General features: G+C 37.8%; 1 long non-coding RNA gene across 1 annotated transcript; it reads right to left on the bottom strand.

The window, feature by feature from the left end:
- Positions 1 to 6535: 6535 nt before the first annotated feature.
- Positions 6536 to 19012, bottom strand: LOC140508868 (uncharacterized). The gene is made up of 4 exons (XR_011968509.1): positions 18833 to 19012; positions 11865 to 11963; positions 9896 to 9987; positions 6536 to 8256 (listed from the first exon to the last, which is right to left on the bottom strand). It is a non-coding gene; the product is annotated as an uncharacterized lncRNA (long non-coding RNA).
- Between the last annotated feature and the right edge of the window lie 240 nt (positions 19013 to 19252).

The raw sequence follows: 19252 nt of genomic DNA, 5'->3' as shown, positions 1-19252 counted from the left end.
CAGTTTGCCTAAGTGCTGGACAGATCACACCCATATACTACCATACTTAACTTCACTGACTCTGCTCTCTTCCAAAGACCAGCTCTAATTTGTGCCCTTCAGCCTTAAAAGCACTCTCTGTCCCTTTGAGCACAATTTCTTAGCTTAGGGTCTGTGCCCTTTAATTAATTAATTTATTTTTGTTTACAACATTCAGTTCCACAAGCTTTTTAGTTTTAAATTTTCTCTCCCTCCCTCCCCCAAAACACATGCAATTTGATATAAGCTCTGCATATACATTCATATTAAATATATTTTCACATTCATTTTATTAAAAGACCATATTTTCACAATCATTTTATTAAAAGGCCAGCATGCTATTAATAAAAGAATGGTCATCTGGCCATCTCTCTCTTAGACTAAAGATAATCTGGGCAGGCTCAGTTTCTATACCCTTTCAAGAGTAGGTGTTCCTAAGAGGTGGCAATCAATTCTGATTGGTTAATACAATAGGAGGTGAGGCATATTAAAATGAGAGGCTGAGAGTGTCACCCTCGGACATACTATCTCTATAGCCAGACTACCCCCAGCCTTGAGTAATCCATTCAAAGAATTTATGCTCCACCTAACACTAAGCAGAACACAATAGCTCTCCTATCAGGGTGGGGTCTTAGTCCAGTCTCATTGTCAGCAGTGTCCTTTAAGAAACTGAACTTTTGAAATTAGAACTTTAAAAAAATTGGGGGGGAGGAGAGGCTTGGAAATCCCCAAATCACTGGTTATTAATAATCATTTCTCTCAGAGCTAAACCCTGGTTCAGGTTCACTCTAAAGTTTACTGGCTCTTAGTGATGGCCAAACGCTTTAAGAAAAACAGAAAGAAGAGTAAGATGTCTTTGTGAAAAGGAAGAATATGCTGATAGAGACTCTACCTACATGATTCACGTTGCTGAAGTTGTGAATTTTTCTTTTTGTTTTTTAGATAGTTTTTACCCTACTCCCCAAATATATATAATATATAAACATATATGTATATAGATAGTGTGCCTGGGTATATTGGAGCCAACTAAAAATTCTTTTGTTTGGAGAGCTTCAGATAGATTCTGCAATATTCTTTGAAATAACTGGATACATGTAAAGATGTCACAAATCTGAGGTTGCAAAGCAGCCCCATGGTTATACTACCTGTATCCTTCTCCCTGTCCCTACACTGTAAGTATGAGGCTAAAGACTGATTTGCTGACTTGCTTGAGGAGCAAGGGGCCTTAAAGATCATCTAATACAGGAGTTTTTAACTTCTTTATGTTTCATGGGACTTCTCAGAAGACTGATGAAGCGTAGGAACTGAAGAGATTTGCCAGGGGGAGGGTCCCCCCAAAGACCAGAGTATAGGAGAGGGTCATCTGGAATGGATTCACGGATTCAAGCATTTTTTTTCAACTTAAGGTGGCAAATGTTTATTGTAATGACAATATAGGGGGCAGAGCTTCTTAGGGAATTGGCATTCCTTAAGGAACTTGCAGCTTAACAGGAGTGATGCTAAAACTTATATTGGAAAAGTAATGGATTATCTGACAGATATCTTAATTAGGTGATAACTTATAACCTTGGTCACAAACTTCATTCATTACTGGAAACCAGGGGAAGGGATTTCTCAGGGGTGTATTTTTGGGCTGCTACATCTGTAGCAAGATAGCTTTGACAGTTGACATGTATAGCTTGACCTCTAGATTGAATACGATAAATTTCAGAATCAATACATGATAACTGTGTGGTTACAAGATAGTCCTATTCTCACAAGAGAATTTCTTTAGCGATCAGCTTGTTCTTGTTATGGGGAAAGATAATTTATTTTACTGGAGGTCCACTCATGAGTAATTTCAGGAAAAGGTAGTTTGTCTTACTGAGACCCACTCATGACTAACTGCTAGACATAGTGTCCTTGGGCTGGGGAGAAAACTGTCAGAGATAATGTTTTGAAGCTAGGGAGAAATGTGATCTTGGAATTGGGGTTCAAGCACAAGTACCCAAGCACCCCATCACCACTCCTCAAAATTATGTTTTTAAATCATTGAAGGAAATGCTAAATTTCATTTTTTTTCCCATAAATGTTCACAGTCTTCCTAAAATCAATTTATAGTCTTGAGAGTTAAGAACTTCTGATCCATAGACTCCAACCCTGCTTGTTCTGCAAAAGACAAAGCTAAGGCCCAGAGAGGAAAAACATCTTATCTGTGGTTGCAAATCTAATAAATGGCAAAACCAGGACTTGTTATACATATCCCTAGACTCTACCTCAGGTAGTCAGTTATCTTTATTTTTTTTAATGTGGGAAGCAAATTTCTTTACCTTATTAGAATGATTTGAATCAATAGTATAGTTGTTAGTCCAACAAGTTTTGTCCTTTTGTCATCCCAAATTGAATATACAGTCATATGGCTTTTAAAAAGTAGATGTTTAAATTGCATACATAGACTCCTCCTGTACCTAACTGGTAGCCAGGTTCTTTTGTTGCAACATTATTTACTCCTTCACTTCTGCAGAAAAATCTGATTTTATTTTGATCCACAATTTAAAAAATCTTAATTTAAAACTGAAAGGGACCTCAGTCTAGGCCAGCTTTCATATTTTATGAGTAAGGAAATCAAAGCCACAAGAGGGTAAGTGACTTATCATGATGCTAATAAGTAGCATAGCCAGTACTTAAACTAGTTAGTCAGTCAACAAGTATTTATTAGGTATTTACTGTACCAGATATTGTGCTAAGTATTGGAGATAAAAAGAAAGGCAAAAACGTGGTTCCTTCCCTCAAGTAGCTCTAAGGGGGGAAAACAAAAGTCTCCAGATTTCCCATTGAATATTGTTTACAGTAATATTATGTCTACTCAGATTTTTTATGTCTGCCCATATTAACAGAAGAGGAGATATAATACTTAAATAACCCTATCTTAGAAAAAGAAATTAAACATCAATGAACTTTCAATTAAAAATTAATTTAAAAAAATCCCCAGGGCCAAATGGATTCACAAGTGAATTTTGCCAAATATTTAAAGAATAGTTTATATCATATAAACTATTTGGAAAAATAGATGGAGTCCTACCAAATTCTTTCTATGACACAGATATAATGTTAAGACTTAAACCAGGAAGAACTAAAACAGAGAAGGAAAGCTATAGACCAATTTCCCTACTGAATATGAAAACAAAAATTTTAAGTAAAATACTAGCAATGATATTACAACAAAATGTGACAAGGATCATACTCTATGATCAGGTGGGATTTATACCCAAAATGCAGGACTAATTCAATATAAGAAAAACTGTCAGTATAATTGACCATATCATTAATATAGCCAACAGAAATTATGATTATCTCAATAGATGCAAAAAAAAAAAAAACTTTGACAAAATACAATAACCATTCCTATTAAAAACATGAGAGAGCATAGGAATAAATGGAACTTCCCTTAAAATGGTAAGTAGTATCTATCTAAAGCCATCAACTAGTTTTATCAGTAGTGGGGATAAACTAGAAGACTTCCCAACAAGATCAGAGGTAAACAACGGATTCCCACTATTATTCAATATTGCACTAGAAAAGCTGGCTGTAGCAATAAAAGAAGAAAAAGAAAATGAAAGAATTACAATAGACAATGAGGAATAAAACTATCACTCTTTAAAGATGATATAATGGTGCACTCAGAGAATCTTTGAGAATTGACTAAAAAACTTGTTGAAATAATTATTAACTTCAGCAAAGTTGTAGGATATAAAATGAACCCATATAAATTACCAGCATTTCTATATGTTACAAACAAAGTCTAGCAGCAAGAGATAGAAAGATAAATTCTACTTAAAATAACTGTAAACAATATAAAATACTTGGAAGCCTACCTGCCAAGACAAACCTAAGAACTACAGAAACATAATTACAAAACATTTTTCACCCAAATAAAGTCAAATCTAAACAATAGGAAAAAATATTAATTTACTTATCGGTAGGCTGAGCCAATATAATAAGAATGACAATTCTACCTATATTAATCTACTTATTCAGTGCCATACCAATCAAAATACCAAAAATTATCTTATAGAACTAGAAAACATAACAGCAAAATTCATCTGGAAGAACAAAAGGTCAAAAATATAAAGGGAATCAATGAAAAAAAAAAGTATGAAGGAAGGTGGCCTAGCTGTACCAGATCTCAAACTGTATTATAAAGTGGTAATCATCAAAACAATCTGCTACTGACTAAGAAACAGAGCAAGGATAAATGGAATAGATTAGGTACACAACTGTTGTTTGTCCTTCATTTTTGAAGAAGACCTTGGCTTCAGGAAGGTGATGTCATGACTTGCAAGTGAATTGGATTTAAGTGAGGCAGGCTTTTCAAAGTTACCAGCCTCAATCTCTCCTCCAAAGCCATGCAGGCCTAGTGGCAAGAAATAGATCAGGAATACTGGATATGGACCTGGATGTAGTGGGAGACCTTGGCCTTTTTAAGCTAAGATATTTCCCAGGGCTTAGTTTGTCTGAGGAAATACCCATTCAGTGATCAAGGTTAGATAAGAAATGAGACCAAAAATGGCCTCTTTTATGTACTTAAAAAAAATCAAGAGGGAAAGACCCTCAGGGTTTCTGGCCAAAACAGAAACAAATGAGCCACCAAAACCCAAACAAGTGAAGCTTGGACTGGGATCTATTGTTGGCCAATCAGTGAAAACAAGAGTGATTTGGGTTTCAGGCATGGTCAAGTAGTTCCATTCTGAATCCCAATGGGCTTTATCAAAGCCTTGTTTCCAGTGGAGTATTTCAAGACATTATGAATGAAACTACATGGGGCAAAATAATTAATTGTCCCAGTATATTTTTTTAAATGATAGAATAAATAAGTAGGGAAGAAGAAAAAAATTTAGCCCATAAAGTCCAAGATACAAAGTTTCAGTGATCAAAATTTATATTTCTTTGGGCAGAACACCCATAGGTAAGGTTCTGATTCCCTCTGTAGAAAGAGGGAAAGGAGAGAAAAGAGGGGAGGAAAGAAAGATGGGAAGAAAGAAGGAAGGAAGGAAGGAAGGAAGGAAGGAAGGAAGGAAGGAAGGAAGGAAGGAAGGAAGGAAGGAAGGAAGGAAGGAAGGAAGGAAGGAAGGAAGGAAGAGGCAGCATTGGTCAACTGGAACTGACCAGTTGGGTCCCCATTGAGGCAGCTACTAGTATATATTGTTGTTTGTCCTTCATTCTTGAAGAGGACCAATGACATCAGGAAGGTGCTATCTTGACTTGTAAGTGAATTGGATTTAAGTAAGTCAGGGATGTGCAAAATCACTATCCTCATTCTCTCCTCTAAGACCACCTAGATCCAGTGGCAAAGTATAGGTCAGGATGACTGGAGATGGCACAAACAAAACCAATGTAACTAAGATAAGAAGGAAAGTAGAAAGGGAAATGTTTATAGCAAGTATCTATGATAAAGGCCTTATTTCTCAAATATAGAGAGAACTGATTCAAATTTATAAGAATATAAATCATTCCTCAATCATCAAAGAATATGAACAGGCAGTTTTCAGATGAAGATATCAAAGCTATCTATTGTTACATGAAAAAATGCTCTAAATCTCTGATTAGAAAAAACGCAAATTAAAAGAACTCCAAGGTACTACCTCACACCTATCAGATTGGTTAATATGGCAGAAAAGAAAAATGATAAATGTTGGAGGAGACATGGGAAAATTAGGACATGAATGCACTGTTGGTGGAGTTATGAACTGATCCAAGTATTCTGTGGAGCAATTTGGAATTATGCATAAAGGGCTATCAATCTGTGCATACCTTTTGAAACAACACTACCACTACATGTCTATATCCCAAAGAGATAAAGAGAGAGAGAAACAAGGACATTTATAGCAGGTTTTTGGTTGTTTTTTTTTGTGATGGCAAAGAATTGAAAATTGAGCAGATATCAATCATTTGGGGAATGGCTGAACATATTGTGGTATATGATTGTAATTGTAATAGAATATTATTGTTCTATAACAAATGATGAGTAGGATAATTTCAGAAAAACCTGGAAAGATTTACATGAACTGATGCAGAATGAAGTAAACAGAACCAGGAAAACACAGTACTTAGTAACAGCAATATTGTACAATGAAGAATTGTGAATGACTTAGCTATTCTCAGTAATACTGTGATCCAAGACAATTCCAAAGGGTTCATGATGAAAAATGTTATCCACTTCGAGTGAAAAAGCTGATGGAATTTGAATGCAGACTGAAGTATATGATTCCACTTTCTTTTTTTTCTCTTTCTTTATCTCTTTCTAGTTTGAGTTTTCTTCCACAAAATGACTAATATGGAAATATATTTTACATGAATGCATATGAGGGACCTACATCAGATTGTTTACCTTCTCAGGGAGGAAGGAGGAAAGGAAAGGAAAGAATTTGGAACTCAATTTTTAAAAACAAATATTAAACATTATTTTTATTTGTAATTGAATAAACAAAATATTACGAAAATTAATAATAATAATGGAAAAGATTTTATACAAGTTGGTTATATGGATTAGGGAGAGTCCAAGAGCAGTCAAGCCATAGTATCTATTTCTGGATTAGGGCCCTAAGGCCATGAAGCAAAGAAAGTAGCTGTAGGCACAAGTTATATAAAACTATCTAGGTTCTACCTTGTATTCTATGTTCAAAATGCCAAAGTCTTGTATGTGGCATGGTGAGTGCATAGCATCCCTTTTCCCTCTCCTCTCACTGAACTAGTGGTTATGTCCTTGGTTCTCTCCCTATCAGTTATATCATTTGCTATAGAGCTGAGTTTAAATGCAATTAATTATGTCATGGGATAGAAGCAAATTTCTTTCCAGCAACTCCTCAGATTGTACAGAGGGACAATTTGTTGCCTGCTGCAAATCCTCTATGGAACCATCAGGGAGTGAAAAGTGCTGTATGCTAATGTAAAGCATTGCTAATGGAGCACACTGGAAGCTTTGGAGGGGATGCATAGCTTTTTAATGGGAGACATTTATCAGAGTAAGCTGACCAGTTCATTCTTCCTTCCTGAAAGTAGTCATCCAGGACTGGAAAACAAAGCCTCCTCCCTTCCTCTCTCCTCTCAATGAGTTGAGAAAGGCCATCTGACCTACACAAGGGAAACAGAAATGCCTGAACAATTTTCTGCCATAAATTCAATAGTGGAAATTGTACAGATCAGTCAGCATTCTTAGTATTTTCTTCATTAAATGTTCTGGAAAGTGTCAAACAAATGATGATTGAAACCAAAGTTCCCTCCTTGGTGGTTACTGTCCTGATTTCTTCAATTGCTAGAAAGAGAGAGCCAATGAATGCCTTAAGAAGACATTTTTTTTCTTCCTTCAAAAGGCTATTGATTTATAGCTAGAGCTAGTCTTACAGTGAAGTAGGTGAAAATCTAAGGTAAAAGGCATGATAAATACATGGCAGATGAACAAAGAGACTAGAAGGTGCATCATCTGATAGATGCATGAGGAAGCAGTAAATATTTACTTTGGAGTAGAGAAGATAAAGGGCAGCTAGGTGGCACAGTGGATAGAGCACTGAACCTGGAGTCAGGAAGACATGAGTTCAAATCCAGCCTCTGACATTTACTAACTGGGTAACCCCGAGTAAAAACCATTTTACTCTGTTTGACTCAGTTTCTTCATCTGTAAAATGAGCTGGAGAAGGAAATGACAAACCACTCCAGTATCCTGGCCAAGAAAACCCCAAATGGAGTCATGAAGAGGAAGATACAACTCAAATGACTGAACAACAAAAGAAAAGCCTAAGTAAGACAAAATAAAAGTCTTCAAATATTTGGAGGGCCACCAGGTCTCGGAGAGAAGAGGCTCTTATATTGGTTACAGAAAACAGAACTAGAACCAGTGGACAGAAATTACAGGAGAACATATTTGGGCTAAACATATTTACCCCCAAAAGACAGCTAAGTGGCATGGTGGATAGGATGCTGAGAGGGAGTAAAGAAAACTTGAGTTTAAATCCAGCCTTAGACTCTTACTGGTTGTATGACCCTAAAAAAGTCACTTAAATCTCTATTTGCCCCATTTTCCTCATCTATAAAAAGGGGATAATAATAGCACTTATCTCTCAGGGATGTTGTGGAAATCAGATGAGATATCTGTAAAGTGCTTAGCATGGTGCCTTGAACACAGTAAGCTCTTAATAAATGCTGTCTCCTCCAATGATCCAAATATAGGTTGTATTCATCCATAAAATTCAACTTGTATGAAACCTGTAGACATATAATTAGTCATATTTTAGTTGTACTATATAAAAGAATATATTTGTGTGTATTATGTTCTTTTCAATGAAATCTCAGTTTAGGATTGTGGCCTATATTTGGGGTCTCATGTTCACTAAATACAGTAGGTCCATACAACAATGGAATAGCTTTATAAAGTGGGCTCCCTGTAATTAGAAATATTCAAGTATAAACTGAATAGCCAACTATTAGAATACAAGAACCTCCTGCTTTGGGTGAGAAGTTGGATTAAATGGACTTTAAGGTCCTTTCATCTGTAACAGTCTATCATTCTCCCTCATTCAAGGTCCATAATACCTGAATTCCCCCTATGTGAGACTCATTGTTTGGGATTCTTTCTCTCTCCAAAAACACATTTTTCTTTCAAATATTCTTGGGAGAGATAACACATTCCATAATTCATTCTAAGGTGTTAGTGATTTGCTAGCTTATCCCATCTGACCCAAGAATGAGAGCACTGAAAAATGATGTAAAGGGGCCAGAGAAACTTCATCTACCTTATAGTTTTGACCCAGATGCAGCACTTACTGAAATGAATCACAAAGCCCTGAACTTAAAGGGTCACCTCCATCTTCTTTCTAATTTTTCATACCTATTGACATAGATACTTTGGTAGAATGAAAAGTTCAGTCTGAGCTAGGAAGACCTGGAGACCTGAAACTTAATCCCCCATCTGTCACTAACTGATGACATCACTTTGGAAAAACCACTTTATCCTTCTGGCTCTCATTCTTTCCATCTGTAAAATGGGGGTGAGATGGAGGGGTGTGAACTAACTGGTCTCTAAGGTCCCTATCAACTTAAATTTTATGATCCTACAACTCTAGGTGACTTCTTAAGATCTGTTCCAACTCCAGATACTGTGATCCTCTAACTTGGAAATTTCTAAGGTCCCCTCCATCTTGATTCTTAAGTCTTGTGATTCTCACTTTGCCAGGTCATTGTAAAATGAGAAGTTTCTTTTCCAAGTTAAAGCAGCCACCTGTGTCCAAGAACACAGGGTCAAAAGAGCATGATCTCCCCCTTCCTGACATGTAATTATTCTTCCAGCATCTGATGGAAGGAAAGAAGTACATACAGCCTAGAGGCCTTGCTGAACTAGGCTCAGTAGACTGTTATTGAAACTGTTGCTGAGCTAGTCCCTCAGATGGATCAGTCTGGATTTCACCTTAAGACATGCACAACACACATATGAACTTTACTCAACTGCTCTATGTTCAGCTAAGAAGGATTGTTTTAGCCTGACCCCTTCTGCTTTTTTGGAGTTTGGGTCTGAAAGCTGTCATTCAGAACCAACTGTTTTGCTTTGGTTTATCATCCAGTCTCCAAAACTCTGCTCTTCTCCCCTGGTCTCCTAATTGCCAAGCTCTCACAAGTTATGTGGTAACATCTACAGAAGGTGGGTCATGGGCACAGGTATGCTGGAGCCCACTCAAACCAACTGCAGAGAGTCAATCATTATACTCATTGTGAGTGTCTAGACTTTGGACATATGCAAAAGCTACAAACCAGGCTGGATTGATTGTTCTGTTGACTGCTCAGACTTAAGAAAGTGATGGAAGAAATGTTAATAATTCTGATGAAGCTTAAAAGGTTGTTAAACATTTACCAGCAAAGTCCTGGAGTTCCTTTCCCTTCATGGCTCCTGATCATTTGTGTCTTTACTTTTTGAATCTTGAGTCAGAAGATCTGAGTTCAAGTCTAGAAAGTACCATTTAATTGGTTATCACATAATATTTCAAGGTTTCTTTTCCTCATCTCTAAAACAAAGCTACTAAGCAGTTATCCTAACTGCTTCATAGGGTTGTTGTGAGGTAAGCTATTTATAAACCACAGTGTTATGTAAATGTGAGTTGTTGCCATCATTCGTGTTGTTCAATCATTTCAGACTCTTGGGGACCTCATTTGGGGTTTTCTTGGCAAAGACACTGGAGTGGTTTGTCATTTCCTTACCCAGCTCATCTTACAGATGAGGAAACTGAGACAAACAGGGTTAAGTGACATGCCCAGGGTCATTTCTGAGGACAGACTTGAACTCACAAAGATGAATCTTCCTGACTCCAGGGCCAGCATTCTATCCACTGTGTCATCTAGCTACCCTAAAAGTTAAGAGTTCAAATCTCTACCTTAGTCATTGACTAACTCTGTGACCCTAGGCAAGTCACTTAATCCATCTATTTCCATACAATGGGGGAGATAATGGTACAGAGCTGTTTTGAGTATCAAATGAAATCATATATGGAAAGTGCTTTTAAAACCTCAAGATGGTCTATAAATGCTAGTTATTATGATGAATTAATTATCATTACGGGCTCTTGTACTATAGTTACCTATGTTGTCATTCAGTTTACTCTTTGTGACCTCATTTGGGGTCTTCTCATCCAAGACACTGGAGTGCTTTGCCATTGCCTTCTCCAGCTTATTTTATAGATGAGGAAACTGAGTCAAACAGGGTTAAGTGACTTGCCTAGAATCACAGACTAGAAAGTATCTGAGAACAGATTTGAGCTCAGGTCTTCCAGACTCCAAGCTTGGTGCTCTATCCACTGTGCTACCTAATACCATTGTTATTATCCTCCCTTAAATGGTTTACCCTGTACTCATTCCCTTTCAGTCTCTTATTTCAATAGCATTCTCACACCTGGGGTTATTGTCCTAATTCCTCTACTTCCTAGCAACCTTGGGTAAGTCGCATCACCTCTGTGGAGCTTCCTCTCACTATCTGGAAGAATCTAGAAGAGGCGATTCCTTCTAGCATTCTGTGACCCATAAGGACAGCTAGGTGGTGCAGTGGATAGAGCACCAGTGCAGGAGTCAGGAGGACCTGAGTTCAAATCTTACCTCAGACACTTGACACTCACTGACTGTATGACCTTGGGCAAGTCACTTAACCCCAACTTGCCTCATCCTGGGTCATCTCCAGTCATCCTGATGAATGTCTGGTCACTGGATTCAGATGGCTCTGGAGGAGAAGTGAGGCTGGTGACCTGCACAGCCCTCCCTCACTCAAAACAAAGTCACGTGCAAGTCATGTCATTATTTCTCTGATGGCATGGTCTTCTTCCACAATGAAGGACACACACACACACACACACACACACACACACACACACACATACACACACACTATGACCCATACAGGCCTCAGCTTCCTCATCAGTCAAATGGGGAGCCAGGAGGGAGCAGGCCTTTCAGATCCCTTGAAGCTCTAGGACTATGGTTCTATGAATCAAAGACCTAAATCTGTTTGCTCTTACTCAGTTATTTATTTGAGAGGATCTCAGTCAAATATTCTTTTTTATTTAATATTTTACTTTTTCCCAATTACATGTAAAAACAATTTTAATTTTTTTTTTCAAATTTTGAGTTTCAAATTCTTTTTCTCCTTCCCCAACGCTCCCCTTCCCCCTCTCCCCCACTGAGAAGGCAAGCAATTTGTCAGTCAAATATTCTTTGGGGAATGAACACATTTGATTAATTCACACCAAGGTGACTTACCAGATCTTTCTTACCTGACCTAGTAAAATAAAGGAAAGGGAGAATGTAAGGCGATACAAGAGGCCAGAGAAAACACTCACCCATTTCACAGATATGTCTAGGGTTGGCCTTATCTGTAGCATCCAGCTGCAACTTGCATACATCAACTGTAGCTAATTTCAACCAGAATTGCTTTGAGCCTGTGTGCAGAAATACAACGGACAAAAATTGTTGGACGTAAAGGGTGTCTGTATACGTCTGTGTGAGAAAGACAGAGAGAGAGTCAGAGAGACTGGGGAAGCAATGTGGGTGGGAGAGAGAGAGACTGAGAGCCTTCAAAAATGCTCCTAACTATTCATACACCTCATCCAAGCTCAATCCTCTCACTTGTGGTGAGCGCTTAGCTCACCACCTCTTCCCTCTTCCCAAGTTTTCTCATTCTGAGCCTTCTCATGCAGTGGAGCCCCTACTCTTTGCCTGAAACTTTTCTCTAGCCTCTCAGTTAGAGTCAGACTACAGGGAAACCCTCAAAGCACCTTGAGAAGGACAGGCTATGGAGGCAGAGCTCTCATCACAACCACATGTGGTATTGTTTACCCATGTCAGTTTGAATGATTAATGTGGAAAAACTGTTCTGTGGCTAATAAGACTGAGCTGCCTGTAGGACGGTTTCTTTCTATGCATTTTTAAACAATACCCACACTGTACATGGCTAATCACAATAACATTTGTGGCTGGCACCACAGCTCTTCTCTGCTCACTGCCCTTATGGGTTAGCTCTCATTCCTACCCCCAAAGACTCCAAGCTGTTCCATTTCCAGGCAGGGAAGGGAGGATGAGAGCCCTTTAAACTTTGTCAGTAAGTGGTCTGTGAACTGTGGGTGGCAAAAGGCTGGGTGAGAATGCCGGGTGGCAGCAATGGTGTTGATGTCATTGGTGACTGGATAGGCAAGCTGAAGGGCAAACAAGATGGCCTCGAGCCAAAGATAGTTATTTGTTTGACTTTTTTTCTTTTTCTTTGGAGTGGGAGTTTTAGACAATGTTAAACATCAAGTTACTTAAAAAAAAATTCTTCACTTTAAAATAACTGTAATGGGAAAGATGAGAATCCTACATGTACTAGAATGCAATTAGAAAAAAAGTAGCTTTGCATAAAGAAAAGGGGACTAGCTTTGGAGTTGGAAGGGCATCCTCCTAACGCTGGCACTGTGTGACTTTAGGTAATTGACAACGCCTCCAGATCTCAGTTTCCTTATTTTTAAAGGAGAAGTTTGTTCTAGTGGGCTTCCAAGGCCTCTTCAGGTTCTAAACCTGGGATCTTGTGAAGCAGATGATAAGAGCTATTAGATCTTCAAGGGCTACAAATAATTCCTGTCACATTTTGTATCATATCATCATATCCAGATCGCTGAAGGCTTCAGTATTCCTTTCTCTGGGGAAAAAGAAATCTGAATGCTTAGGTGATGGAGAAATAATGAAGCCATTGAATTCTTTTGGCTTTCTATCCAGCGAAATAACTAATTAATGAAAGGGTAAGGTCCATCACTTTAAACCTAGAAGAGACCTTAGAAGTCATCTATTCCAATCCTTTTATTTTTTAGATAAAGAAAGTGGGGCCCAGAGAATGTGAATGAGTTTCTCAAGATCATACAGGTAGTAAGTGGTGGCTGGGATCTGAAACCATGTCCTCCCAATTCAGCACACTTTCCACTATGAGTAGCAAGATGGTGGAAGGAAGAGTTCAGGGTCTTTCCAAGTACAGAATTCCCAGCAGAGCATGCTTTAAGGTAATAGATCTGCTGGCTCTTGCAGACTACTGCAGAACTCACCTTTCTATACCATGGTAGGGTTTACAGAGTATTTTCCTTACACCAACTTTGAATGTAGGTAATACAAGTATTTTTGTCCTCATCTTATAGATGGGAAACTGAGGGCTTAAGAAGTGAGTGACCTGTCTAGGCTCACACAACTTATAAACATTGTAGGGCAGGGTTTCAGCACAAATCTGACTCCAGATCTGATGATCTTCCCATCTCACCATGCAGCCACCAACCAAAGGGGAAGAATGAAAGAATTAAAAAAGGAACATTCTGTTATAAACACGGGTTGCAATGTTAGCAGTTCTATCCATGGTGTGGTCTGCTTTCCATCGCTTTGACTAGAACCTGGGGCACAGGCTCTAAGAATTCACGGTACCTAGATTAATTTGATAAAACGTGGGAACTTACTAAGGTCTGAGATCGGTTAGAAATTTCTCAGATTGGTCCATTACTGAAAAGTATTCTAATGCTTTGAGGGGTTTCCCATGAAAATGGGAAACATCACAATTGACATTTGCCATGTCCACACTCTTTTGGACCCACAGAGTTCTAAGCCAGAATTTGTGTTGTGGGCTCTGAGTCATCCTGACAGGATAATCCTTTGGAATGACGCACAAGGACATGGGGAGAGATCATTTGAGAAGTGATGACACTGTCAGTTCCCTTGCGCATTCTGTGTGTGTTAGCCAGGCAGACTGGGACTGAAATGAGATTCAGTGGCTTTTTATTTTTCTTGTCTTAAATAAAAGCTATGTTTTCAGTTGTAGCAGACAGCCAGAAACAAAAAGAATAACACTGGCTGGGAAGTTCATAAAAGCTGGAATATGAATAGAAATATAAATCTAAATATTAGATCACTTTATGACTTGGAATACCCATGAATAAGCCTTCAAGTTTGCTCTTTGGGAAGTTTAGCTTAGTTTTCTTCCTATAGTGGTTTTTGACTCAGCATCTTTTGATTTAGAATGCTTCCCTATCTCCTAAATTAGGGAACATGTTTATGGAATAATGCTTTAAAAAAACAGCAGTTCTAACTGAATCCAGAAAGTGTTAATTAAACATTTACTACATTCTTGGCACTGTTGGGTGCCATGATGTACCAGGACAAAACAGAATAAGAAAAAAAAAATCCCCACCCTCAAGGAGTTTCCATTCTACTAGGGGCTACAACATATAGATGGTTAAATATGTGCACGATCATTTGAAAAGGGAGCAAGCCCTAGCAATTCTGGCCATAGTGTGGTCTGCTTTCCATTCCTTTAGCTAGAACCCAGGGTCAAGGCTCCCCAGAATTCAAGGTACCTAAATTAATATGATAAAAATGTGGGAACTTACAGTTTAATAAATGGGGGAGTGTAGTTTAGGAAAGACTTGCTACAGAAAGTGACACATGACACAAGATCTTAACTTTGAATGAAGGTAGAGATTCTAAGAGATGATGATGTAAAATTGTATCTCATGGGTAGGTAGTGTATGCAAAACATAGGCAGGAAATAGAATTCCAATTTCAGGAGCATTTGGAAGGAATATAGAATTTGTCAAGGAAAATAATGTGAAACCAGACTAGAAAAGTAGGATGGGGAAATATAATGAGGCATCCTAATCTCTAGGTGCCAAATAGAGAAGTTTATATTTTATCCCTCAGCTATGTATTTAATATGTATATGCCGTTTCATGTGGATTGTCTCCTCCTTTAGAATGTAAGTTCCTTGAGGGCAATGACTGTGTTTGCTTTTTCTTTGCATCATTGGTGCTTAGTACATCCCCCAGGTCATAGTAAGTACTTAATAAATGCTTGGTGATTGATTGACTGACTGATTGATTGATCCAAAACCTAGAGGCAATAAGGTATTTGATGTTTTTCAAATACCTAAAGGTACTTTATTTTGTTCACTATTTTTTATTCTCAACTTAGCAAATACCAAATAAAATGCATTTTCCATATATGTAATAGAACAGAAAAAAAGAGGATTATACATGAAACTGTGAATCTCTATTATTTATAATTTGCTTTTAACCATATAATAGAGTCAACATGAAACTTTCAAACATCTACTTTTTTGTGATTCAATGCAATCGATGTTCTGTGCATTTAAAAAAGTCTCAATCACTTTCTTTTCTTCTTTTCTTTCTTTCCTCCCTTCTTCCTTATTTCTTTCCTTCCTTGCTTGCTTCGTTCCTTCCTTTCTCTTTCAAAATGTCATCCATAACCAATGTACTATGCAAGGTCAAAAGGGAAACATCATGCCAGCCTGAGAGCCAGACTTTTGTGAAGCCAAGAAATGTGAATTCATCTTAGCACTTCCATGTTTATGTTTGAACTAAACTCCATTGTTGGTGGCCTTCAGAAGAATCAAAGGACTGCCTTGGCTTCAAGGTATTGGTCAAAATCCAGTGACCCTAAAATCACATCTTAGAAATGAGTACTATTATCCTTAGATGACTACATTGGCTCCAATGGCTTCAGATACCATTATTGTTTCAAAATTTTTCATCAGATAAACCAATAGTTTTGGGGCAAAGTATGAACCTAGGTTTGGGGATAGGACTTCCCTCCTTATTTTTAGGTATTTTTAGGTATTATCCCTTCATATTCAGCTCACCCTGTGCCTTCTGTCTATGCATATATACATATATATATACACACACATACCTACACATATATAATACATACATGCATACATACCCATACCCATCTACATGTATATATACATATATATATATATTCCTTCTACCTACTCTAATACTGAAAAAGGTCTCATGAGTTACAAATAACATCTTTCCAAGTAGGAATGTAAACAGTCCAACTTCCATGAGTTCCTTAAGACTTCTCTTCCTCGTTTGCCTTTTCATGTTTCACTTGATTCTTGTATTTGAAAGTCAAATTTTCTATTCAGTTCTGATCTTTTTTTACTTTATACACTTTTGATTTTATTTATTTATTTTTATTTTTAAATCATTTTTATTTCATTAATATCTCCCAATTACATATAAATTTTTAACAATTATTTGTAAATCTTTGAGTTACAAATTCTCTTAATACTTCCCTCCCTTCCTTGATATAGCAAGCACTTTGATTTTGATTATACATGTGATGATACATGTGCCAAACATATTTCCATATTAGCCATGTTGTGAAAGAAAATACAAACAAAATAAAATTATTAAAATAAAGAAAAAATGTTTCAATCTACATTTACAGTTGATTAGTTCTGTCTCTAGAAGTGGATAGCATTTTTCATCATGAGTCCTTTGGAATTATGCTGTATCACTGCCTTGATCAGAGTATCTAAGTCATTCATGGTTGATCATTGTTACAGTATTGCTATCATTGTGTACAATGTTCCTCTGATTCAGATCATTTCAGTTTCCATCAGTTCATATAAATCTTCTCAGATTTTTCTGAACCTATATTGCTCATCATCTCCTTTAGTACAATGGTATTCATCACAATCTTATACCACAACTTATTCAACCATTTCCCTATTGATGAGCATCCCCTCAATTTGCAATTCTTTGTCACCACAAAAAAAACTGTTATAAATATTTTTTGTACAAATAAGACTTTTTTTTTCCCTTTAATTTGATGTATTTAGGATAAATATAGAGTAGTTGTATTACTGGGTCAAGGGGTTTGCACATTTTTATAGCCCCATGGGCATAGCTCCAAATTTTCTCCAGAATTATTCCTCATACCCTCTAAGCTCTGACCTTTTCAACAAGAATGCTTGGAAGTCCTCTATTTCATTGAAGTATTTTTACCCTGAAGTATTATACTCAGTTTTGCTGGGTAGGTGATTCTTGGTTTCAATCCTATCTACTATGCCCTCTAGAATATCGGATTCTAAGCTATTTGATCCCTTAGTGTAGAAGCTGCTAAATTCTGTGTTATCCTGATTGTATTCCCACAATAATTGAATTATTTCTTTCTGGCTGCTTGTAGTATTTTCTCCTTGATCTGGGAATTCTGGAATTTGACTACAATAGTCCTAGGAGTTTTCCTTTTGGGATCTCTTTCAGGAGGTGATTGAGACTATGGTAGAGAGAAGGCCAGTGTTGGAATTATGCAAACTTGTAAGTCCTTGAATTCAGGCTTCTTGGGGCCTCAGGTTCTAAAGCTCTAAGTTGAAAATTAGTTGCTCATCTGTTCTGATAGGGGTATTTTTCAAACTGACATTTCCCCAAACCAGTAATATCTTAGGTTCAAGTCAAAAACAAAAATAAATCCAAAATAAAAAACTCACATTGATTATGAGTACTAAGTCATCTGCTTGCTAGACTGTAAGCTCCATTAATGAGGTCAGAAGTTGGGTCTTATGTAAATTTAATATCTCTATTAATAATTAGCACAATGCTCTTGACATAGATGCTTAATAAATGTTTGTTGCATGTTGCTGAATCATTCCTCAATGATTAACACACTCCCACCCTGTCATACAACCCCCATTCCAGAGATTCTGAACCCTTTGCTATCATTGTGCAAAACCATTCCCTACCCCCAGCTGCCCACTGCCTATTTCTCGTTCCTCTAAGTGCAGACCCTCCAACAATCCAGCTAAGAGCCACCCAACCACCCCACTGTGTTCTCTGGCTTTTATCAGCCCCCATGGATTCAATGATCATTTCTATAATGACAGTTCTCATTGACTTATCCTACCCTAAAGAAACTTAACCATCAGCTTTCCATCTCTAACTGCATCTCACACAGACTGCCCCATGCACATCTGTAACATAGACTATCCTGGCTCTCGCTGCCCAAAGAAAGTTAGATTTTTCATCTCTCCATGGTTTTCTGGTATATTTAAGAAGACTGAGGGATGTCTAAGTTCTCTGCAAATGGCTCCAGCCCTAAAGATGCTGCAAAAATTGTAGAGAGTAGGAATCCCCTATACCTAAATTCCATTTAGCCACAAACATTTAGATTAGCTTTTACACATAAAAATTTACTTCAAAAGGTATAATCACAAGTATGCAAACTTAGTCAACAAGTAGGGGGCAGAATCCACCTCTCCCCACATCACCTCAGTCTCTGGGCAGGGGAAGGGAATAGGCTCATAGCTTAGCTCAGTCCCATACAGCACAGTCCCAGTTTGAAGTCCCCAGGCATCCTGCAGACAACATAGCACAGCCATCCTGCCTATGATCTTGGCCCTAAGGTCATCATGGGTCAGACTCCTGGTCCATAAGGATCACCTCTAGTACCTGAGGAAGACAAACTACACAAAACAGAAACAAAAACTCCCAAGTACCTATTTTGGAGTGGGGGTAAGAGAGAAGAGCCAGGGGAAAGAAAGTTGTTCCTCTCTCTCTGGTTCAGTTCATGGCATCCTTGCTTGGGGTGAACTAGAATCTTCATCCTCTGAATGTAACACAGAAGAGTTGCTGAAAGTGCAGAAAAGAGTGAACATCACAATCTTGTCAGTTTTAGAGACACGGGCAGCCAATTAAGAGAGGCTCAGGGTGGATGACTTTGAAATAAATGGGCCCTGAGAATAGAAGAGGAAATGAGATACCACACTATTGTCACTGGTGCCCAGTGACTGCAACGGTGATCAGGGGGCACAAGGAGGAAGGAAGGCCAAAGTGAGTGAAAAGCCAGCTTCCTGGCATTGTTCAGTTGGGAGATATTTGTTGAAAGTAAAATAGGTGGAAATCTAAGACACGCAGGG

The sequence above is a fragment of the Notamacropus eugenii genome, chromosome 5, assembly GCF_028372415.1.
Source record: "Notamacropus eugenii isolate mMacEug1 chromosome 5, mMacEug1.pri_v2, whole genome shotgun sequence".
Taxonomy (NCBI): Eukaryota; Metazoa; Chordata; class Mammalia; order Diprotodontia; family Macropodidae; genus Notamacropus; species Notamacropus eugenii.
Note: the sequence above shows the minus strand (reverse complement) of the source record. Positions and strands in the feature narration are given on the sequence as shown.